Source organism: Diceros bicornis, chromosome 1 (genome assembly GCF_020826845.1).
Source record: "Diceros bicornis minor isolate mBicDic1 chromosome 1, mDicBic1.mat.cur, whole genome shotgun sequence".
In the NCBI taxonomy this organism is placed as follows: Eukaryota; Metazoa; Chordata; class Mammalia; order Perissodactyla; family Rhinocerotidae; genus Diceros; species Diceros bicornis.
In genome coordinates this window covers 8262200-8288714 of record NC_080740.1, presented here as the reverse complement: position 1 = coordinate 8288714, position 26515 = coordinate 8262200, and positions in this window count along the sequence as shown.

Sequence of the window (26515 nt, the reverse complement as noted above, 5' to 3'; positions counted from 1 at the left end):
ACAGTTGGATCAGCTAGGACTTGCTTCTAAGACTGCTTATTCCCGTGAGACTGGGACAGCCAAGGATTCGTCAGGTTTTGTGAGGCCATGAGCTTGCACAATTTGGGAGCCTACTTCAAGAAAATGAGTACAAAAATTATGCCTGTACATTTTACAAGATCATGAGAGCATGTGAGCACACTGCCAGGGCCCTTCCGGGGGCCTTGGAAGGGCCCGTGCATGTGAGGGGTTCTGAAACAGAAGTTCCATTGGCCTCATGTAAATCCGTCTCAAGACTCAGTCCACTTATGAAAGTATTAGGTCGTTAAGGACTGCTCTAGATTGTAAAATGGTAAACTTGGGCTCTACAATCAGACAGACAGACGTATACTTGATTTACCCTCTACCAGATACCTCCTGTATATTTTGGGAAAAGGTACTTAAATTCTCTAAGCCTCAATTTCCTATGTTAGTAGACCCACTTTATATGACAGTAGCAAGGATTGAAATACATAAGCATTTTATCACAGCTCATAAATTAGTGCCTAATAAGTGTTAGCTATTATTACTATTATTAAAATCTGAAGTATCTGAATGGTGCCCCCATATGTGCCTTTTCAAAACTCACGGATCCTTGGTTCCTCACAACATAAAATTCCAGGGAGCATCTGTAAGGAAATAAAATCCAGAACCTTCAAGACTGGAATCGTGGAGAATTTCCTGGTGAGAAAGGCCAGCTGGACCCCTACTCTCCCACCTGAGGTCCCCTCCCAGTGGATCATCTTGCCACCATCCTGGCTGGCTGAGAAGGAGTTGCTCCTCTTTGAACACACTGAAACTAGACTGGACTGTGAAAAAAGAACTGACTAAAATCCAGGGGATAGTTTAAAAAAAGAATAGATCAAAACAGTTATCCAAAATAGAGTCTTCTTTCTCACAGATATCTCCCCATTCCACACAAGCCTTAGGAAAAGAAATTTTTCTTGGATTCCTTCTAGCTTCCAATCTTCCTCGTCATGGTGAACACCACAGACAAGTACCCGCCACACAGGTGTACAATCATAGATTTCTATATTTATTAAAATAATTTTCCAGCAAATGGCAGCTAAGTGCCTTGTTACATATTCAGTACACTATGATAATTTTACAATCATTGAAAGTAGCATGTCTTGAAGAAGACTTGGGGAGGTGGTGCCTTTTCCCACTTTGTACATGTGGACCATATGGGCCGTGGAGCCCTGACTAGACATCTAGAATATTCCAAGTCTAGATCAAGAGGAAGAGAGATGCAGCCCCCTCGCCTATTACTCCATACCTAAAGCCCGCCCTCTCAGTTCCCATCTGCTGTCTAAGGTGCTACCTCTTCTTCTAGGAATTGACACAGACAATTGCTCCATGCTTCTGCCAAGAGGTCTTGACTTTACTTGTGCGGAGTTTAACAATATAACTAGATATTCACATAATACAACAATAAATACACACACAGTAATAGGGAATAATTTCTTTATAAAGTTTCTAAAATACACACACATACAGTTGTTGCTTATTATAAGGCCATGTTAATTTCAGCAAAAACAAATTTCAGTCACTCATATGGCTGAAGATGTACTAAATGGATAATAGAATATATCTGCTGTTCTTTTTGACAACTTCAGCTTTTATAAAATCACGCCTAAAACAAAAGGAAAAAATTACCACATTGATTTGGTTTTCAATGTAAAGCTCACCAGACATGACGTTATATTTCCTGAAACATCCATGAAAAGAGGATGTTTAGTTTTTTAAATGTGTTGGCCCAATATAAACATAGCTATGCTGTATATCCATCAACATCAGACCTAGCCATATTTAGCCTACCCATCCTTAGTGTAAGTGTATTTCTTAAAACATGGTCCTTATTGCAATATTTTGTACTATGTTTAATTCTCAATACGTTCTGAGACATAAGTTAAACCAAGCTTTAATTCCAAATGAAAAAGAAAGTTTTTAAGATGTATCTTTGTAACTACAATATAGAATTTCCAAGTTAATTCAGAAAATATTAGCTTTTTATTGTTTAAACTTTCTTATTGTGAAATGTGTCATACCTCCACAAGAGCATATATGTATGTTGTTTAGAGAAGAATAATGAAAGTATAGCTACATGCCTACCATCCATCTTAAGAACTAGAACATTGCGAGTACCTTAGAAGTTTCCTTTGTACCTCTCCTTGATGATATCCCCCTCGCTGTCCTCCCGTAGATAACCATATGTTGAAACTTTGTTAATCATTCCTTGCTTCTGTTAATCACTTATCATGTGTATCCCTAAGCAATATGTTGTCTAATTTTGCCTGCTTTGCAATTTACGTAAATGGAACCATACTTATATAGGCTTGTTTTATTTATGTTTTTGTTCAACATATTTTTGAGATTTATCTTCCACTGATACACAAACCTGTAATTCTTTCAGTTTTGCTACTCTGTAGTAGTCCACTGTCTGAGTAGACTACAATGTAGTTAGCCATTTTACTACCGGTGGATATTTGTGCTGTTTCCCATTTTTTGTCTCTTTATGAACAATGCTGCTGTGAATATTTTTATTCACATGTCCTGGTGTACATGTGCACAAGTTTCTCTAGAACATAAAGAATACAAACCTAGAAGTGGAGAGTTTTAGTATTCATCAAAATAGATTAAGAAATCAAAGCAATGCCAAACCACAGTCTTCACAGAACACGTATTTGATGATGGTGATGACCATGACAATGATGATTTCCTTGCTGAATAATGATACAACAAGGAGAATTCATGCTTTGATCTCCAGTTCTGGCTTCAAAACATTACTTAATATCACCAGTCTCACAAGAAGAAATTCCAAGAAACGTAACACAAGTCTCCAGGTTTTTCCAGACAGGACACAAGAGCTAAGAGGATGGAAAATTCAATGAAGTGGTCTACCAAGTGATGGTTAATGTTTGCCAAGTGATAGGGAAAGAAGACCTGAAGTCTGCCTACCATCAGGAGGAGCACAGGCCGGACAAGGGCAAGAAAGCTTGACTTCTGCACTGCCTCTATTGGTTGTGTGATCTTGGGAAAATCAGGTGGTCTCACTGGGTGTCACTCTTCATGTCTATAAAATATGAAGTTTGCATTCAATGACCTTCAGGTCACTTCCAACTCAAAAATTCCTATTCCGTGATTTCAAAATACTTTTGGAAATGACAGCATTGCTCGCCCCCCAGTGGTTTCCTCTGGCCTTGCAACTAGAGAAACCAGCTTAAAATGGTGGTTATTGTCCCTCAAAAAACTCCCCTGCACAATGTATTTGAGGTATTATAATTAAAAGACATGAAAATTAAAAGAAGCTTTTTGTGAAGTTACTAAAATTTTTGAAAACACATATTTAAATAAAAAGTTATTTTTCTTGTTGACAAGAATTAATATTTGGTTTTAACAATCATGTCCTTGAGCTGTATGTACACAAAATATTTGCATTTATTTTCTGTAAGTGCAACTTACTTTAAATACAAAGTGAGAATAAAAACGCTTCTGTTTCCTTCCCCCATGATGGAAAAAAAATTAATTAATGCATCTCTCTTCTAGTAAATTAATGCCATTAATCATTACCTAAGTAGAGAAAAGACTGGAGAATTCCTGAGGATTAAACAAAATAACTTACATAGTACCCAGCCCATAGTGGGCATTCAATACAGGTTAAATGAGTGTGAATGTGAATCTGAAAAAAACAAAACAAAACATTTTTTTCAGGAGGCTGAGTTGTCTAGTGGATTGAAAGCAAAAGAGAACAGCATTTGTCTGCTTTGCAAAACTCTCAGGGACAGACTTAACCACTTTAAGACTGAGTCTCTCTGCAAGGAGGGAATAAAATTCCTGATGCCTGTTGAAATGACAGGGACATCAAAAAGATCAGTGAGTTGAATGCTGGTAAAGAATATTGTATTCCTTAGAAGAGCAGCGTTATGTAAAGACTCAGGTCAGTATCCTCAGAAACTAGCTGCAAGGGCGCCAGGAAATGCATTGCATGCCATTTTTGAAATAGAGTATAAAATTGCAACAAGAAAAATAACCTTGTTCACAAAACTATAAAACGTCATTTTTCTTCAAAGAGAAGAAAATAAGAAAAATGAAGTCTCCTACCTTTGAACTGAAACACAAAATCAATACACAAAGGAAAAGAATCAAGTTCAGAGTCCTGAATGTTTTTGTTCTTTCAGCTTTTTAATGAACAAATGAAAAATAAGGTTAATTGTATAAAAATACTTTGACAGAAGTTTCACTTGTCTTTTTGTTTTTGTTGCTGCTGCCTTTTCAACGGGACAGCTACCTTGAGGAATCTTTTTCTATGCTCTCTTATCTGCTCACCTGATTTTCAGAGAGACAGCCCGATTGAGGGGGAAAGAATGGGCTTCAAGTCAGAGAAACTGCATTTTAGCTCTGGCTCTGCCTCTTAAAGGGCAAGCGACCTTGGGCAAGCCTCTTCAGTTCTCTGAGCCTTATTCTTTTGTATAAAATGAGGGTTTTGATAACAGCAGTAGCTCTCACACAGTGATGTTCTGACGATTAAGTAAGAGTGTGTAAATTCTCTTTAGAGACTGCAAAGTTATTTCCAAACGTTAATAATTGTTTTTCTCATCTGTATTCTTTTTGTCTATACAAACCTATCAATCTTGTCTTTATCAATTATCAAGTCTTGACGATTTTACCCCAAAACTCCCATATCCAGCTCTTCCTCTATATTCCCACCTCTTCTGCCCTGGATTACACAAGGACCATTTCCATTCACCACCCCCCCACCCCCCTAAACCCCACCCCTGACTGTGGTCCAGCTCCAATCAAACCACTCCACCCCCAGAAGGAGATTTCTCCTGTGCAAATGTAGTCATGTCTTTCTAGTGCTTGGTGTTCTTTATGGCTCCTAATCCCCTATAGAATAAAAACTCAATTTCTTCAGCATCTAACCCTACCCATCTATTCAGCTTTGTCTTCTGCTGGTCCTTTCTTGCACTTCACAGACTCGTAATTTCATGATTGTGTTTTTTCCTGCCTCCATGCATTAGCACATTTATTCCTTCTGCCCAAAATGTCCTCCTCCTCTCACTTAGCAACTCTAGTACAACTTTTCGGCAGAATCTTCCCATTTATTGCTGGCAAAATTCTACTTACTTTTCACATATTAGTTCAAAATATCTCCTTTTCACATGCCCCCTTTCCACTTCATTGTCTTTGCTGCATCTTTCAGCCTGTGGATTCCTAAAGAGGGCTGGTTGTGTCTTTTCATGCTGCTGTCTCCAGCGTGGGCAGCACAATGCCTGCACCTAGTAAACACTTCACAATTTTTGTTGCTTGGATGAATATTTTCTAGTTTTCTTAGCCCCTGGACTGATTTCATTTTATAAATCTTATTTTTCTATTTTTACAAGTTTTAATCATTTCTGTATACCAGTTTGTCATCCTTCTTATAGTGTCGTATAAGTAGTTATAACAACCTTATCTTGGGACATCATTACTATATCAAATTCAACGTTATTGCTTAAGTTAGGGCTTTTGTAATGAGAAGGAACAGAGAATTCCTCACGCTAACTCAAGGGAAGGGGTGGGAGCGAGGGCTGTTTTAATTCACTGAGGTGATGTTGTGGGGATCCGAGCACAGGAAACCTCATGGGAAATGAGGCTGGTACAGAGCAGCTTCTTGGTCTCTTGTCAGGTCTTGGCATCTTTCTATATACGTGCTCTAGTCCTTCTCTCCCAGGTCCAACTGTTTTCAATTTCCTGATAACTTGTCCAGGAATTTTGGCTACAATTCAAATCCCCGACATCCTTTCACCCTTTGCCCCCACTTCTTCCTCTCTTTTCTCTAATTTCAGATCCACAGGCGAGGATTCTAATTGACACGGCTCATCTACTTGGGCCAAGCCACATTCACTCATTCGTTCATCAGATATTCATGGAACACCTAATATATGCCACTCTTCTGGATGCTGGGGCAAAAGCAGTGGAGGAGACAGATAAAAATGTCTACCATCACGGAGCTTACTTTTTATTAACCACAGACAAGTCACTGAACTGGCACACCCTAGACTAGATACCACATTTCAGGACCACCACCTGTGGTTGGGGGAGGAGAGGCAGGGTCATGTGTTGCAAAATGTGGCCATCTGGTCAGCACAAGTGAGCAGGGCAGCTTCCCCAACAGGAAGTGTCGGCAGGCATGGAGGGACTTCAGTGCAACTTCAGTTTTCGTCTTCTCTTTATTACTCACATTCCTTACTTTATTCTCCTTCACTTCCTTCATATCTCAGATATGGTTTAAAAACATTCTTTTAATGTTATCTTCTTTGGTCCATTCAAGGCCACCATGATATTTGAACATATTCTTAAAGCTTCTACATATGTGTAATCTTGAAAGCAATTTGGAAAGATTTTACCTTAAAGAAAATCTAGGGTTTGTAGTGTTTTTTTAATGCCTAAAGAGTATATCCCAAGGCAAGATGGATAACCTTTTACTCTTGATTTAAGTGTATCAGCTCACTTTGCAAATAGCAAATGTTGTTATTCCCGTGGATATCTATAGTTGGGAAAAAAAGAAATGCTTTAGAAGCCGTTAGTAACAAGCCCTACGCTCCATTGAAGTCTACCTTTCTGTGCATTCTGCCTGTCTTTCTGGGATCCCCGGGCGTGTGTGCACAGGTGTGTATGTGTGTGCACAGAAGTCTAGTGGCAGATCGTTCCTGCTGTCCCTTGATAGCTCCATCTCTATTTCCTTGCTGTTCATCTTTCTCTCTCCTGCCTTTCCATCTTGTTCTCCCTCCTCTTCCCGCAGCCCTGAGTGTTTGTCTCTCTTAACTATCTAGGATACAGAACTGATGTCAATGTTTCATTGCTGGTGCCACCACTTTGTTGGGCTGGAATTGGAGATGAGTACCCTAGGACTGAATGACCATTTGGTAGCAGGCCTAAAATTTAGTTAGCTGTCAACTGTTGAAAAGTAATGACTCAACCATGGCCCAGATTGGAGGGCTTCTTACAGGAGTGAATAACTGCTTTTTCACTTAAAACAGTCACTGAAATGTATAATGCATTATGCAAAATTTATAGTGATGACGGATTTGTATTTTTTATTAGAAAGTGATCGCAATGTATAACAATGCAAGAAAATCTAACATCCTTCTACAGTCAAGAACTTGCCCATTATTCTTGAACATAACTATAGTTAAGGACTCTACTCAATAGCCCTCTGCTTAAACTAACCAGGTTTGCTTTGGCCCATGCAGATTCAATTTGCCATAAATCTTCTCTTAGAATCGGAAATCTGCAGGGATGCCCTGGCTCCAGAACTACGGGACTTTAGAGCAATTTTTCATAAAGAAATTCTTATGGGCAGTTTCCACTCTACTTACAAACCCCAAGTGGGTCTATAACTGTTTGCTTACAACTTATAGAAAGAAAGCATTTCAGTTACTACCTCTAACTCTCCCTATTTCTGACCTCATCTTTCTGGCCTCGTTGCAAAAGAGAGAAGAAAAAAAAAAAAGACAATGTTTCAGCATGACCTACGTCTGAATGGAAATCCTAAGATGATCCTCTTTCAGTCAACAGGCAGTTCTGCATCTGTTGACAAACTTCATCTGATTTCTCCCAGCCCCATAACTGATTTTGTACCTACACTTGCCATCTATGCATGATTGACTCATCTCAAACAGCTAGAGTAGAATTCCATCTTCTTTTAAAATTGCTTCTTAAAGAAACTCACTCTTAAAGTGATATCAGACATTCCCTTTCTTGTTCTCAAATATTTTTGCAACATGTTAAAATAACAAGAGTTTTTTTTTACAATTCATTTATTTTTTCAACATTTATTGAGCCCCACTAAGGCTAGGTACTGGGAATACAGCTGAATAAAACAGACAACAATCCTTGGCCCCATGGAGTTTACATTGCAGTGGGGGTGGGGGACACAATAAACAAAGTAACTAACAATTACGTAGTACAGCAAAAGGTGAACCGCGCTGGGAAAACAATGAAGGGAGGCTGGCAGACAGGGAGCCGGGATTGCAGTATCAAATAAGGCAGTCAGGTAGCCTGAGTCTTTGGAGACAGTTTCATATTTCTTATTCTTGATTTAAAAAAGCAGAGGCTACGATTTATAATCCTCCCACTATAAAAAGGTGAAACACTATTTCTAATTGCTTTTGAGCTTATATACCCTTGATTAAGGATTTTTGTGTGGCTCTACCGTCTACCAGAAAAAAAAAAAAATCCCTGAACCAGAGCTTACAGTTTGCTGGTTGTCTGCAGCTGCTTCACTTGATCCCTTGACAGCAACGTGTTACTTTCTGAAGTGACTGGCGTCTACGGAAATAAAGAGTCTTGGTAAAGGTTAATTAAAGGACTCTATTTGATAATCAAGGTGAGGAATTCAAATCCCAGGAAACAGGCCAACAGAGTATTCTGAGGAACTGCTCCAAGGTGTATGGGGTTAAGTGTAGCTTATTTCTCTCTCACAAAACAGGGTACATGCGAGGAAGAGGGAAAAACCTTACCACTTGATTTCACATATGTCAAAGAAGGGATAGGGTATATCTGGTTTGTCTCTATATTATACATTAAAAGTAACATAAATAAGAATTCCTTGGCTATCCATCAAACAAGTTCAGAGATGCTGTTATCCGTGTGTGGAGGGAGGCAAGGCCCAGGGTCGTTATTTATTTCCTTAATCTCCAAGAAATGCAGCTGTGGGTGTTGAAGCTAGGTTCTCTTTATCTTTTCCTGCTGTTGGTTTCTCCAGCTGGCGTCTTCAGTCATGAGATGCGGGGTTGCAAAGTCATTCTAACACAGGCTGAAGATGGCCTGCGTGGCTTCTTCACAGTACAGCGTGGATTTTATTGTACTGACTTAAAGCCTATGCAGTTTGCTTGCTAGATTCTCCTGTGAGACCAGAGAGAGGGGTCTCAAAAACCTGTCCACACTGGCAATCTTGGGCAACACCAAACATGTCCCTAAGAGCTGATGATCCCACAAAAAGAGAGTTCTCTAGAACATCTGGGACCGCAAGCCTCTGGTAAAGCCATCTGATTTTAGTTATTTCAGACCAACGCAGACAAACCTTGCATGCTGCTGCATTTCATATACATCCAATAATAGTACTAACCAACTGTACATGTTTCTGTATTAATATAGCACATAATTTCCATTGTTTTCCCATATATGAAAACAGGTTTAGATTCTCTGTTTTGCTTTGCCTGGCTTCTCTTGAGCATCTTCTTACCAGCCAAACAGTCACAGGGCAGCACTTCAGCTGCCAGCCAGCCAAACCAGGGGTTCTTAACCCTGGCTGTGCACTGGAATCATCTTCTAAAATTACTAACACACAGGCCCCTGATTCCATTAAATCAGAATCTCTGGGGGGTGGGCCCCAGGCATCAGCATTTTTTAAAATTCCAGTTACAGAATGGATTCTAATGCACCGCCTGGGCCCAGAACCTCTGGTCTTAGCCTCTCAGCCCCTGGCAGCCTCCCACTCCGCACGTCTGAGGGTCTCCTAAGGTGACTAGCGACTTCTGACCTCTATAGAGACCTCAGCTTTCACTTCACTCTCTTTTTCTTTCGACTACCTTCCTCCTTTTCCTTTACTTCTTGTCTCCTTCTTGTCTGCTTCTGCCTGAGGCCTGCCAACAGTACCTGCTGAGGTTGTTTGGCCCTATTGGTGGCCAGCATTGGGCTAGGTTTTCAGCTCTCTGATGCAAAACACCCGGATCTGGTTACCTGGAGGTTGCCCGCTCATCAATTCTGCAGCTGCTTCTGTGGTTCTCCGGGGCCTCTCCACACCCTGCCAGCCTGGCTGCCCTCCACGGCTGGTGCTACACTCGGGCTGGCCCCCATGGTGGCATGCTTCAGCCCTCAGAATTCCTAAGGATGTGTACTATCGTAGCATCCGAGTATGCTATCAGTATGGCATATAAGGCATTTCACCATCGGGCCCCGTCTTCGTTCCAACCTCACATCCCACTATCACTACCACACTTCTCCCCCTCACCCCACATACACACACATCCCCTTATGTGTGTTATCATATTTCCCTAGATATACCTTTTTTAAATCTAGAAACTTCCTTACTCATTCTTCAGGCCCCCAACTCGATTGTTGCTCCCCTAGGAAGCCTTCTCTAACCCCCTTGATTACAGTGTTGTTCACACTTCATCATGATGGCTTATGTGTTCATGCTCCCAGCTCCCCCTGTTGACTCAAGGCAGAGGCTGAGTCTTTATTTTACATATTTTAGGATAGACGATAGCTTCTTGGTAAACGTTGAGCGGAAAAAAGAATGAATAGATCCATAGAATGTGGATGGCAGACTACAGCTAGCTTGTGGACCATATCTGGCACACTGCCTGTTTCTGTAACTACAGTTTTATTGAAACCAGCCACATCCATTTGTTTATATTGTATAAATACACCCAACTGTATGTATGTATAAAGTTATATTGAAACACAGCCACTCTCATATGTTTTGTCTGTGGCTGCTTTAGTGCTGCAAGGGCAGACTTGAGTAGTTGGAACAGAGACTACGTGGTCCTCAAAGCCTGAAATATTTACTATCTGGCCTTTTGTAGAAAAAAGTTTGCTTTGACCCTAAAAGAAACCTGAGAGATCCATTGTAGTGTGTCCAGTAGAAAAATAATGCAAACCATGTAGGTAAGTATAAATTTGCTAGTAGCCACATTTTTTTAAAAAATGAAAAAGAAAATAGATAAAAATAATTTTAGTGATGTTTTATTTAACCCAATATATCCAAAATGTTATCATTTCAACATGTAATTAATACAAAAATGGTCATGTAACGAGATATTTCACATTCTTTTTGTAGTACTAAGTCTTTGAAATCGTATAGGTGTTTTACACTTACGGAACATCTTAATTTGGGCTAGTCCCATTTCAAGTGCTCAGTAGCCACATGTGTGGCTACTGGCTATCTTACTGGATGATTCTAGGTCAAATCCATCAGCTTATAGTTGAAGAAATTGGTCCAGAGAGGTTAAGAGTTTAATCTAAAGTCACATAGTTAGTGGAGGAATCAGGCACTAAACCCAGCTTCTTTATTCCTAGCCAAGCTCTCTGTCCATCACATTGTACTGCCTTTGGCTTGTTGCTTGTTCCCTGGAAGAGATATTATAAGAAGACCTGGTGTCTAATTCAGTACAAGCATTAATTAATTGTGTGACTTTGGGATATTCCTGAGCTTCTCGGGATTTCCATTTCCTCATCTCTGGAGTAAAAGCATTGGATTGGATGATCTTTAAGCTCTAGTGTTATATGACAACCAAACATGTTGGTTTACAAACCAGAATAAACTGCTGTCATTTTGTCCAAGAATTCTGTTCCTAAGAAGCTGTGTGTAAACATGAATTCAAGACCATGTTGGTTGTCATCATAACTTAAAAAAAGCTTTTAGAGGCCAGAATTTCAGACAGTTCATTCACTCAAATCTATATTTTAATAATCAGGACCAAGTCTAAAGCCTGACACGTTTGGCACAGAAACTTTCAGACCATCGATGTTACGTTCTCAAGAGATTTTGGAGATGGTCTGAGAAGGCCATTGCTGAGCAGTGAAAGAGCAAAGAAGGGACTTGTGTTCAGACCCATTGGGGCAACAGAATGGTCTCCTCTCTCTGCTAACCAGCAGCAGGGTCTGTAACGGGTGACAAGAGCAGAGAGCAGTGAGAGGAAATGGAGCTGGCATAAGACCTTCGGGAATTCAGGGGATAGGGAACTGTGACCATGATCAGATAGTGAAATTTTATTTTGAAATAGCAAATTTTATAATAGAATCAATAGCTTTATTAAATTTGTACTCCAAATCACAGAAGAAACATAACAATGTAGCAGAAAGGTACTGAAATGGAAGCAGGCAGGCACCAAAGACTGATGGCGTTTTTTTAAAAAGTTTGCCGAAGACCAATTGTGTTGCCTTCAAACTCATTCGCGTCTTGCCCCTCCCTTACAACAGGGAAACATTTCTTTCCTTCCAGGAACTGGGGAAGATTGCAGTCTGGGGCGAAAGTATGGGCTTTGGAGTCAGCCAGATGTTGGTGTGAGCCCCAGATCCTCCTTTGAAAGGTTAGATGGTCTCAGAACGGTTTGTACCGGAGTTTCCTCTTCTATAAAATGTGCATAACAAGAGTGCTCACCACAAGGGACTGAAGATTCGATGAGGCAACATATGAAAAGTTTTTAGCACAGTAAGTATCACATGTTAAGTTCTAAATAATTCTTGACTATTATTCTTATTCTGAAAATAGGATTCAAGAAGCAGGAAAGGAACTACCAGGGTGCTCTACCCACAGCTGGCTGTGGGTGACTCACACCTGGTCCACCATGCTGATGGCAATATCTATAGTCTACATTAAACTGTGCACATGTAAATCAGTGCAGCACAGGGAATCTGACTGTGCCACCAAATCCTCCCTTATTAATGCCTCCAGATCAGTGACTGGGCAGCTGGACATCATGGTGAGGAGTCCTCCAAGGAATCCCGCCGGATGTTTTGCTTTTATTACTTGATAAGTAGATTCTTCAGAATTCTAAAACTGAGTTTTGCTTCTTTATGGCAGCCTTTCAATTTGATAAGCTTGTGCGTTGCTAACCAACTTCAGAATGGTTTTGTTAATCTTCCATCTTTCTGGAAAAAATGATATGAGAGTTTAAGTGGCTTCAAGTTTACATCCTGTGTTGGAAAACCTGCTCTCTAGTACCAAGTGACTTTATAAAACAATTCTTCAGCATTTGTTCAGCCAGCAGAGCAGAGGTGGCGTCCCTCCCAGCTGACTCATTCATCACATTTCCTGCAGAATGAATTCAATTCAGTACATTCAGAATCATTGGCCAGAGACCAAGGTGATAGCCCTGGGGGATCTTTCCGGGGACATTTCTCAAGAAAAACTCAGCCCCTTAGATAAAACAGAGACTGGTTTTGACCAACCAACAGCTACAGTTGAACTGGGAAACTACCATTTACTTTGTAATTTAGAGTATTTAAAAGAAATGTACTATAATAAAAACATCTAATAGTTATGCAGCACTTAGTACGTGCCACAATTCTGAATGTTTTACTTTTATTAACTCATTTAATCTCAACAACAACTCTACAAAGCAAGTATTGCTACTATTATCATCCCCATTTTACAGATAGGGAAACTGAAGAACAGTGACATTGAGTAACTTGCCCATGGTCACACAGCAAGTAAGAAGCAGAGCCTGAGATGAAACCTAGGCAGTCTGGCACCAGAGTCTCTGCCTTTATTTCCCTGTTCCACCTGTCTACAAGTTAAGAGGTGTTTTTTTATATTTGACCAATTTCTTCAAAGAATTGCAAATATACAGATTGAAAAGTCTATTTTGTTTAATCAAAATGATTTACAATAATTGATTTTGATACTAAGGCAATTTCCACCTTTTCAGAACTTTCAAGATATTATTAATTCCTTGCAAAAATGATTATAGAATTATAATACATTATATTTTGTGGATGAAGAATGAGAAAAATGATAGAAGGTAATCTTTTTGGGTTGAAGTTTTTAAGAGTTATATGAGATCATTGTGATTTGATTTTATTCTTACTATTTCACTATTGTATCTTAAGGATTATAATTAGAAAATGTATCCTTGCTTTTTTATTTTGTTTCCTACATGCTGTCATTTCTCATGATTCTATAAAGAGAGTGTCATTGTACATAGTATAAAAATGTTTGCAAATATACAAACACCAGATTTTAGGTGAAGAAACAAAGAGCACAGTGCTGCAGCTCAATTATACATATAGAAACAAATACATTTATGCAACAGCTTAAATTTTCACTTGTTTTTACAAGAATAAAAGCAAAGTAATTATGTTGCATAATCTTTGATTAAAATTAGTTGGAAACCAATATAGCTCTAACATGTTATGTCGTAACTCACCTAGAAGTCAATATTTATCAGTTTTTTAAACTCCCAAATTATGTATTTTCTGCTGTTATACATAATATTTATTCAGCTTGAATTAAAACAAAACTTAAGCTTATGCTACCTTCTGACTGTTCTCTTAAGTTTATTATAAGAGCTCTTTCCACTTAAAATACTTTTGAATCAAAGTTTACAGTTTATTTATACCATTCTAAGATGATTAAATATGGTTTCATATGTTCAAGTTATAAACATATTGGTGTTTACAATATTTTTATTATAAGCATTATGCATCCTGGACCTTAAATTCCCTAAGGGGCTTTGAGGAACTTGTGGTAAATATTTAATAGAGGATATGAGCTTTCTTTTCTTATTTTAATCTTTATTCTTCCAGAGGGGATATTATTTAATTCATCCATATTCACTCTATATTCTCATAAGATGATGCCACAGGGGACAGAGGGAACTTATAGAACCTAACTTCCAAATTCCAAAAGGCTTTTTATATTCTGAATGTTTGCTTATAATGGGAGTCTGTTGAACAAGCTGAAACAATTAGACAGTCACGGGATACCAAAAGAAGCATTTCCTTCCTTATGCTACATTTACAACTCATTTTGAGGATTTCTGAGTCAATCTAGAACAAAACTATTTTTGCAAATGTAGTACTGAATGATTTTTTCCTTCATGTGCATCCTTTGAGATGTAAAAGGAAGCTGGAATTTTTGTGAAATCATCTTGTCTTTTTAAAATATATTTAAAAATGCCCAATTTTAAACTAATAATAATGGGATAGTTTAAAAATCACCTACAACCTCACCATCCTCACAAACTGAGATTTTATTATTTTATGTGTCTGCATAAGATTTGTTTCTGCATAATGCTAAATAGTCTAGCATTATAATTTTAATAACATCATAGTTTTCTCTAGATTCAGCCATCAACTAGGTATTTTAACAGATATGGAGTTGGACAAATGAAGGAAAATCAGTAAAGGAAAAGTAATCATTCATCTCTGAAATGGCTGAATCTTTTAAATATCTCCTTTCGCAAACAGTCCACACTCTTCGTACTTTGCTCCTGAAGGCAAATAGCAGAGCTAACTTTGGTCATTGCCAGCACTTCCTTTTGAGCAAGCCCAAGTCGACCCGGTTCAACCCTACGTTCAAGCCACTTTAGTTGATTTCTCTCTGGGCCTTAGAGTGCATTCAACAAACATGTGGACCTTTGATTTATTGGTCACAATCAAAAGCTAAAATTCTTACAAGAGGATAACACTCATCTTTGTTTCAGCATATGTTAGCAGGAAGAGTTGTTTTAGCCCCGTGGAGACTCTGAACCTTATTTTAAACTTATTGCTTGGTGCTTTAGAGCAGTAGGATCAATATTTTGAAGCATTGTTTCGAGTCCCACAATTCCACATCAGCCTCAACAAGTTGAATTAAACTCTATTTGGCTTTAGCATTCAAACTTTCAATATTTCTTTCAATATGTGATTGAAAGTCAACATATCTGCTCATTAATGTGTTTAGGTTTTGTTTCAAGCACAAATGTTTTATTCATTTGTAAAAGCCTTGACTTTTTATGTTCATGAAAGGAGTATAAGCTCATTATTTAAAAATTCAAACATTACGAAATTAGTGTAGAAAGTTAAACTCTTGTGAATGAAGAGTTTTCCTGTTTACTAGTGCATATTACTATATAGAGAGACTCTTTTTCAATGATTCCTTGACAATTATATAGTTCTTAGAAACATTCTAATTATACAATATATACTGTTTTGCACATTGTGTTTATCATTTGATGTCTCTTGGATATCTTTCCATGTTAGTACTTGTAAAGTCTACTTCATCCTTTTCTTTGGCTCTATAGCATTCCATGATATAAATGCACCATAATTTACTTAAATAGATCCATAATGATGGACACATGAGTTGCTTCCAGGTTGGTTTTTTGTTTGTTTTGTTTTGCCATACCAATGTTGCAGTGAAAATCCTTGTAAACATATCTGTATTCACTCGGAACACAGTACTTTAAAGCATTTTAAAAAGAAGCAATGGAATAATACTGCTTTAATATATTTCATTCTTGTTAGCACTTCAGATTATTGTTACCAGCATACCAAACTCATAATAAATAATATTTCAAAAATTTAATTTAACACCTTTAGTTCTTAAGAATAAATGCATTTCTTCAGAATTTGAAAACATTGACATACAAGAGACCTTCCAACACGTTCTTTTATGATTCATTGAACGATAATGATTCCTTGACTGTTATATAGCTCTTGAGTTTACAAAGCACCTGCACATAATTATCTCATCTGACTTCACATCAATGTGATGTATGCAAGACAGGTTTATAGGGAAAAATGGTGCTGACCTGGAAATTTTTACTGCCTAAAATAGTCATATAGAATGTAAGTCCCTTGTTCTGCTAACTCAAAGAGTCAAGGCCACTGTCATGATTGGAATGTTATATCATACCAGTACCTTAATGTGAAAAAAACGCTTATGTGTCACTTCAGTAACTGGTGTTGCTAATTTACTATCTAGTTTTCAGGCATTTTTATTTAATTCTATGATATCCAGAGTTTAGACTCACCAAGCATTTAGTAGCTAAGTGCTCCAATAATTGCTACTCCAGAATTGAGTGTTTAAAAGACATTTCTGCAGTAGTTGTTAATGGTGGGTGAGTTTCAGTGCCACTTTTCCTCATCTGGAATTGGGAGGACAGAAGGTAAAGGCAGAAAAGAAAAGCCCATAGAATGTAGCACCAACAAGACCTAGGAAATTCCTATCCCCAGCCATTATTAGTTCTATACTACTATAATTCTTCCTTTACCCAGTGTGTACATGGTAGGGCTGGAAATAAATGGTAAAGCTTCTCTCATTTCCAACACTCCTGGTAGGAAGCAGGCTCCTATGCAGGGAGAGGAAATTATTATGTTGCTTCCTGCTTTGGGAAAGGAAGCAATCTTGAATGACACTATTGTTGCCATAGCTACAAACTTATGTTGCCCCATTAGTAAATCTATCCCCACCCTCAATTTAGCTGAGAATGTGCTTCTGAACTTCCTCTCTTCCTACATCTACTGTAACATGCACAGCATCTCAAAATCAGTTTCCAGATCTAAAATCTTATGAGGTTCTGTCCAATTCAAGCCCTGCTTGTTGAATATGATAGCAATTTTAACCAACCATGATTCTACAGAGTGGCTACATCAATACTTGAAAGCGAATTACATTACTTAAAGAGAAATCACATTGCTGATAATACTTAGAAATTCTGGCCCTCTGTTCTCTTTCATCAGCACAATTACAGGAAGTTGATGTGCCCCATCCCATCTGTCCAATGTTACCTTGTACCGCTCAAAGTGTACTTGGCCATCAAATCAAGCAGATTTCTTCATTGTCCTGTGTGTAATACCCAGCTCATTTCCACCTTTCTGCCTACCCTTACATTGCTTCTCCTGTAAGTCCTCCTCCTCTCTTGCCTATCTGAATTCCAATCAAATTTGAAAGCAAGCCCCCAAGTCCTGCATAAAGCCTTTCTTGCTTTGACAGAGAACCCCACTGATGTCTGTACAAAGGCAGAGAAATTTAACACCTTTCTGAACATTCTTTCTTTTCCCAACCTGTGATTGAAATATCACATTTGTACTCTTGATATCCAAGCTCTTAAAACAGTAACCTGCTTATTGGATTTCAATAATCATATTAGGCACCAGAGTGTAGTGTATGCCTTTCCCATTCTCCCATCCCAGGGACCTTCTCTGAACAAAGTAGGAAGATATACTCATGAGCAAGGTTGGGGTTTAGTGCATATCTCTGGGCCCATCAGAAGTTTCCCACTGAAGTTAAGAGTCAGCAGCAGGTGATCAGTTTTTGACTCTCGTAGTGTATGGGAACGGTGGGTAGTTCCAGAATGATCAATGGCAAATGCCCTACTATTCTTCTTGTTTGACTAACAAATTCCCTTTACATACACAAGAATGACCTGTTGGCCCTCATGATGTGTATACAGCAGGTACCTTTGGACACATTTCACTTAGGATATTTCAAGCATGAGTATTCATGGCTAGTTAAAATTTCACTAATACTTTCTAGTTCAGAATAATACATTTTGTAAGTCTAACAAATAAAAATGTTTCTAATTCAGGAAATTAAATATACAAGAAATGTGGCATATCTGGAGGGTAAGCATTTCCTATGATAATTTTATCTCATGTCACCTGACCAGTCCTATGAGCTACCTAATTTAAGATTTAAAGTCCTGTATTACATGTTAATTGATTAATATATCAATCATAGACTTTCTAACTAGGTTGTAAACTTCTTAAGGGCAAGAATCATGCCACAGATGACTCTTGCACCTCTCATGGCACTTAGTATAATCCTGAGCATATCAAGATCCTTAATATATATTCATTGATTGAAGTCAATGTCATCTTTAGAATGAGGTGCTTAAACTCGAAGTCAATGGGTTTTAGGTGAGAGATGGTGAATCAGTTGGGGTTCTAGGGAAGAAACAAAATTCACCCTAGATGGTTCAAATGAAGAGATTTTAATGAAAAGACTACTCAAAGATATATAGGCAAGGTTAAGAAAAGAGACAAAGTATAGTAAGGCACCCAGTGACCAGCTACAGAAGTAGAGCCATTTTTCCTGGGGCCAAAGAAACGAAGAAAGGAAATAGAGTTAGCAGAACCCAGTGAGAGCTGGATTTGGGGAAGAAGACTGATGAAAGAAAAAATGTGGCTGGGGAGTGATGCCACTACTGGAGAGCTGGGGTGCCAGAGGAGGGACAGGGAAGAAATACGCCACTTTCCAAGCTAAATCTCCTATGTGTTCCAGCTCACAAGGAGTCACGGAGATGCAGTCAGCAAATTTCAGTCTTCTGAGGCACAGAGCGGGGCAGAGAAAAGTGGAGAGGACTTGAGCAGGACTGAGGGGAGAGGCATGCAAAATAACCAGCCCAGAAGGTTTCCATTACAAATGGAAATAAGAAAAAATGCTGAATTATTATGTATATAATAAGAGAAACCTAGAAACTCAAAAATTGTCTGGGAAAAACTAAGCATGACTTAGCCAAATTTAGGCCCTGACACTGTTACTCGTCTTCACTAGATCACTCTGCATACAATCTGAGTAACGAGAATAAACGCTCTGTTACATTCAAACTTTCAATTATTGCAGTTTCAAGCCAAGAAATGAACATGTATATCCATCACCCATGGCAATGAATAAAACTCATCTACAGACAAAACTGCCATCACACTCAAAAGCGGGGCTGTCTTGCTTAATGGGCATCTCAGGTTTTTTTTAGCTGGAAAGTAAAGTAATAGAACAAACATGTTCCTCCTGTGTAGAGAAAGTGTTATGAATAATTTCAAACTTTTCTCTTTAAATTTAAAAGAGAGGCATATTGTAGCATTTTTTGCTTTGTTTGGTACCTATCCATGACCACATAGGGGTTAGTGAACATTTACATAGATAGAATCGTAGAACTGGAGGATATTAAAGATAAAATGGTAGTCTTGTCATCTACCATTGCATTTAACAGATAAAGAAACAGGATCCCACAAGTTCAGTCACCTGCCCTTGATCGAATAGCTGGTTGTGGCAAAGCCAGCCCGGAATGCAGATAGTCAACATCCTAATCTAGTCACCTATAGTTCCAGAAATGCTTGATTTCACTCTAGTTAAATGGGAAAAGAGCATAGGGGTTAAGGGTAAAGGTTTAGACTTAGGCAGATCCGGGTTCAAATCCAGCTGGACCTCAGGCATATGACAAATTCCTGCTGAACTTCCATTTCCTCCTCTATAAAACTGGGGTTAAGACAGAATATCCACCCCACTAGAGTCGCTATGGGTTAACTAAAAAAATATACATAAAATGTTTAGCACAATGCTTGGCATGCAGTAAATGTCCAATAAATAAAAACTATTATATAGCAATTTTTGAGTTTCTAGGTTTCTCTTATTCAATGCATAATAATTCAGCCTTTTCTTATTTACATTTTCTGGTTTTCTTTGAAAAAATCAACTGATAATTTAATTATAGATGATGGTCAAAAAGAATTTGAGAAGCATTATGCAGGGAGCTCTAAACCAAGAAAAGAACCTTCAAATAAATCAGAAGATGTAGAAAATAAGAGAAACTACTTAATTGGGGTGGAAAGGAATGCAACACTCTGAACAGAGTAAATGAATTGGTTTTATTTTTTTTCCTCCATCTTTACTAAGGAAACATTTCTAAGAGTCCCACTGTTAATTATTTTTTTTAATTAACAGACTTTATTTTCTAGAGTAGTTTTAGGTTTATAGAAAAAAATTATCTTATGGTTGAAAAGTTGAAATACTTGAAAAGCATAAAGCTCTATACAGATAGAAGGCAGTATTATTCTTATGAATAAATAGTGAGAAGTGCCCAGGACCTAGCTAACACACCAGAAAAAGATGAATCAACAAAACTTGATCTACCTAAGTTTTTAAAGAACATCAAGGGTAAAATTGTGCAACTGCTGGCAAAGTTGTGTAACCTGTTACAGCAAACTTTCCAGGGGACTGATGGATTGCCTCTCTAAACTCTATCTAAATGAAGAATTGCAGACATAGCTGTGGAAACTTACAGATAGTGAGTGTCACACTATACTGGATAAACTAGTTGAATCTGTAACTAAAGGGTAGAACCACTGAAAAATATAACAACCTACTGGGGAAAAGGCACTACAGCTTCTAAGGGAAATTCATGTAGAAATATCAGGAGGTCTTTAGAGAAATGAAGACTATTGTGCCAAAGGAAACACTAGTGGATGAAATTTATAAATATAAGACTTCCTAAAAATGGCTATATGCAAAGACATTTCTTACTATTTAATAAGAAATTGTGATTGGGTCATCATTGGATTGGCACTACTTTTTAAAATAAAATTAAGGGTAGAGAGCTGGCTTAAAATGAAGAAACAGAGTATATGAATCAATAAACGTGTCTTAATTGGAGAAGCATAAACAGCAGGGTTTCAGATATCCCTCTGTGCTGAGACAAATATATTTAAAATTTGTGTGAGTAATCTGGAAGACAGAATACCAGGTTCATAGATGATAGAGAATTCTTCCAAGTAGAAAATGCCAATAATAGCAATGAGGGAAATGGTAGGAAAAATCTGAGTTTGGGTAAGTAGGCAGAAATGTAGCAGCTCTTATTCTTCTACATTTAATGCCCAGAAGTGTTGACCCTCTTTTTAGATGAGGGGGTCACAGAGAGATGCTGTTGGTTAAGGGAGTGCCATGGACCAGAGGAAGGCTCCATGTAGCTGAAACCTCGGTGTTCGCTATAAAGTAGGTTCTGGGTGAAGGATAGAGATGGCCCACTTTCTCTCTGGGTACAAACTGTGGGATGTTCTGTCATTCCAGATAAGTCTTCCTGTAGGAGTGGGAAGGGCAGAACAACTGTGAAGAGCAGCTTTCCCTGAAGGAAAAATGTTTTGTGGAGGTTTAGCTAAAAATTGTAGTTGGGTACCCTAATGCACTCTTAAGGGCTCAGTTAACTCATGGGCAAGGTTTGAGGCCAACTTTGACTGAGATCTCCACAGGCCTTTGAAGGGTGACAAGAGCCTTTATCCAAGGAAAGACATTCTTAAAGGGCCAGGAGTTCACCTTAGCACCTCTGTGATAAATCCAGAGTCAGTGAAAATCTGCAGTCCAGTTCACAGAGGGACGAGACTAAGACGTAGTAGTTCAGAGGGATTCAGAGATCACTGGGCATGAAGTAGAAAAGATTTTGCATTTGTATGCTAGGGTCTCAGTTTCTGCTTTCCTTTTACCCTTGATAAGATCACGGAGTTGGTTTGGTATGCCTCTGCATAAAACTCGCAAAGGTTTTGGTTGCTTTAAAGGAAAAGAAGGCATTTTAAAAACAACTTGGAAGTCAGTTTCTCTAATTCTTACATAGTCTAATGTTTCTTTTCCATTTATATAGTTCCTCTTAAACAGCCGAATATAAAAGGAGTAGGAAGAATGCAATTAATTTTCATGTCAGTAAAAGAAACAAAAACCTGACAGTTGACTTTCATATATAAAGAGCACATTTTCTAAGCATTTGCAATGTACCGGTATTTTATTCTTCATTCAAATATTACAGTAAGCCCTTCAGGTACTATTATTATTCACATTTTAGAGACTGGAAAACTAAAGCTCAGAGATATTAAATAACTTATTCAGTGCTACTTGGCTGGGCCAAGAGGACTCAAACTCCAAGTCTATCTGATTCCAAAGTCCATATTCTTAACATCTCTGTATATGTAAGAACTTACTGATGTTCTTAAATTTCATGTTCAGATTTGATAGTAATTTGTATTAATGTAACAAAAAGAAGTTTCATTAAAATACTTTCTCTTTTTAATCTTTAATCATCTTTAATCTCTACTTTTAAAATCTCTTCATTTTATTCTACATGCAGCTTACCCTGTCAGTAGAACGTCTACTATTACAGATTATAAAAACTATTTTTCAACAGGAACATGTTGCTGAATGTCATGACTATTCATGGGCTGGTTCTAGTGCTTTCAAACAAATTTGTTTTGTGGTGCCCACTCTATTGCATTCTTGAGTAGGTTGTAAATCTTGTTAAAGCCAATAAAAATATAATTTCAGAATGTTTCAAAAGCAATCTCTCATGTCACTGAAGTCTCAAATGTTTTCTGTTTCTACTTTCTTCTTTGTACAGTGCAAAAAAGATTCTGATAAAAATAATTTTACCTTTAAATATAACATTTTTTCTAATTACAAAAAGTAATATATGATGACTTGAAAGAATTTAGAATATGAATAAGAGTATAAAGAAAAAAAAGTTCCATAATTCCATCATCCACGGATAAAACATGATGAACATTCTAATGTGCTTCCTTTAAATATACATGAGATCCAAATATTAATTGTGGTTTATTTTGGAGGGTGGTTGAAGAATTTCAAATAGTAGTTTAAAATTATATATATACATTTTTAATATACATCTATTTAATATATGTATATATTCATCTAAGATATTCACTGAAGTTTTCTAATACTTTCTCTCAAGTTATCCCATTTCTCTACATGGTGACTATGAGAAGTAATGATTATAAGGAAAAATTTGGCCAATTTGTCCAGTTGAGAATTGAAAAAAATTAATGTGATTTATATATAATATAAAATTTGAATTTTTGCACTTTTTAATTTTATTTTTTTTGGTTTACAAAGATAATATGTGGTCACTGTATACAAATCAAATAACACATATAAGTATTAAAAATAGCTAACATTTGTTGAGTGCTTTCTGTGTGCTAGGCACTGTTCTAAGGATTTTGTTTATATTAACTCATTTAATTCTCACAAAAACTCTATGAAGTAGGGAATATTACTTATTGTTTTCATTTTACAAATGAGAATACGTAGACATCAAGAGGCTAAGTAGTTGGCTTAAAGTCTTGGTTTACCAAGAAAACAGACATGCCAAACTAGCATGGTTTTTATTTGTTTGTTATTTGTTTTAATGAGAAGACAAAGATGATGAATTAGGGCCCTGCCATGAACATATTATATCTTCATTTCAGGAAAGAAAATGATAGTTCCACATAATGTTCTTTTAGATGAAGAAGGTAAAGGGCGGGGGGAGGGGTAGTGAATGCACACCTACAAGAATCTGCAGCTGGCTGAGCCCTTGAATTTGGAGGACAGGTTAGCGGATCACTATCAAGGACATGTAGCTACTAAATGACAGAGTTGGAATCCAAACCCAAGCAGAGTGTCCCTAGAGCCCCCACTTAACCCTCCCTAAATTGCCTCTATAAACAAGACAGGCAACAGGAAGAAAGCCAAAAGTCCTCTGATTCCCTGACTCAGGGACATCAACTGCCACCATCTTGGTAACCATATTTCCAGAACTTTTTGATGCAAAGCTTAACTGTAGCTGATCTAAGTCTAGGCAGAATGTCTGTGATCCTGTTGGAACATGAGACCATGGCAGGAACTACTTCAAGGCCATTTGTCACTTGTCTCCATATCTTTCCAGGAAGGTATCATGAGACAGTTTTTCATCATCTCCTAGGTTCTGAGGAGGTATGAGGTTTTCTGCCTTCCCCTCTGCAACGCAATCATGATGCTAACTACCCAGAGTGAGGTCAAATTTTACATAGTCCCTGAAATGACTGCCCTCATTTCAGACCCCAGCTACTAGCTCAGGATTTCCCAGGCTACTCACACTGCTGATCAACCAGCTACAAATTCAGGAGTTCCCACTATCCTCTCAAGTTTAATAATTCACTGGAAAAACACACAGAACTCAGGAGAGCACTATACTTATGATTAGAGTTTTATCATAAAGGATATAAATCAGGACCAGCCAACTGAAGAGACACATAGAGCAAGTTCTAGCAAAGTCCCAAATGTGAAGCTTCCATGTCCTCAGGATGCGTAACCCTCCCACACATCAATGTGTGATTACCAACCAGGTAAGCTCACCTGAGCCTCTGTGTCCAGAGTTTTTATCGGGGTTTTCTTCTGTAGGCATGACTGATTGAATCATTGGCCAAACTACTGAACTCAATCTCTAGGCCCCCTCTCCCCTGCAGAGGTTGAGCTGATATCACCTGGCTCAAAACCCCAACCCTATCATCACGTGGCTGGCCTTTCTGGCATGGCCAGCCCCCATCCTGGGTTGTCTTATCAGCATAAACTCAGGTATGATCCAAGGTGCCCATCACGAATAACTAAGACACTCTTTTCTCTTGGGAAATTTCAATTTCAAATTTAGAGGTTAACTCCCAGGAACCAGGAACAAAAGCCAGCCACACTCTTGACTATACAACTTAGCATACAACTGGAGGCTATAAAACTACTTAGCTGCAGCATGGAATCTGCTTGTCAGCAACAGGGTATCCCACCACTCATGTTGCATTGTCATCCAGGCCCTTTTGTTTCTGTGTTGTCTTGTGGGACAAGGGACATAGGAGCTGGCATCTTTGCTGTTCTTGCTTTTCCTATCTATGTAAGTAATAAGCTGTCTGAATTTTTTAAAAGCCTGTTGAATTTTTACCAGCCAAATCTGTTAGCCTTGCTTGACCTTTATGGGACAATTATGGAGGATTAAGGTATATAATTTGTTTTAGCCATTTTGATTTATACGAACACTCAAATGGAGCTATTCAGTAGGCTAGATGTGAGACTGCAGCATGGAGGAAAGAGGAGAAAGTAAGTTGTGCGGTGGCAATAACTGATATCAGAGAAGAGGATGTGTTCCCTGAGGAAGACAATGTAGAGAAGCTAATGCTGAAGGACTATTTGATGCGAGCTCAGAGGTGAACAGTCATAGAATCTTTGAATTAAAAATTACTGTAGGGGTCTTATATCCAAACTCTTACCTGACATAGCATCTTTTCTGCATCATCCCAACAATTGGTCATGCAGCTAGGTTCTGCTTCAGTAGATATAGTGAGGAAGAGCTGGGCCAATGGTTGTCAGGACAACCAATTCTATTGATATAGATCTGACTGTTTTTGCATTCTTTCCCACATTGAGCTAAAACTTATCTTTTAATAATTTTTACCATTGATCCTGTAACACCTCGTAGAGCACATATTCACATAGCTATTACCGATTTTTTGTGATAGGCATGCTATGAAGTCAGCCATCAGGGCTCCCCTTGGTTTTGTCTTCAGCAAATTAAACACCTACCTTCACCCACACCTCACATGGCCTCGTCTTGGTTCTCATCATTTGGGTTATTTTATCTCATCAGAATCTTTCTTAAAATAGAATATCCAGATATGGTTGCATCAGTGGAGAGTACAATGGAATTACTATTTTCAATAAAATACTTTACTTCAATTTCTTCTCTTTTTATAAATGTATTTTTAAACTTACGTAGTCTTTAAAAAATGATGTGAGAGAGATAGGAAAATGAAATTCATATTAATGTCTGATTCTGTCCTCCCGAAATTGAATTTTAAACATATTTGTGTGTCTTAAATAATATTTTAAAATAATTTGGTTTTGTTTTGTATTATGAAAATAATACATGTTTATGGTAAAAAAAAAAAAAATCAAACAATACAAATGGTACAAGGGAAAAGTTAAAAAAAATCTCCCTCTCTAACTCTCAAATTTACAATCCCACTCCTTAAAGGTAACCACAATTTAATTTACTGTAGTCATCCAGAATTTTTTCTATATTAGGCATCCTTCCGTATCAGCACTATGGATCTACCTCATTCTTTTTAATAGCTGCATAGTATTTTATTATATGGTTATACCATCATTTATTTACCAGTCCCCTATTGATGGACATGAAGGTTGTTTCCTCTCCTTTTTTCATTTTATAAGAGTACAAAAAAAATCTGTGTATGTGTTTCTTTGTTTTTCCATATGCCAAACTTTAAAATAATTGCTAATCTAATAGCTGATAAATGGAATATGATTTGGGATATGATTTGATCTTCTGTTTGCCCCTCCAGATTCCCCCTGCACCCTTCTTTTCTCTGCTCTTTGCCCCAGGAAGACAATCTGTATGGATTACATCACTGGGCTCCTGTGCCATCTAGCTTCCTGTATGTC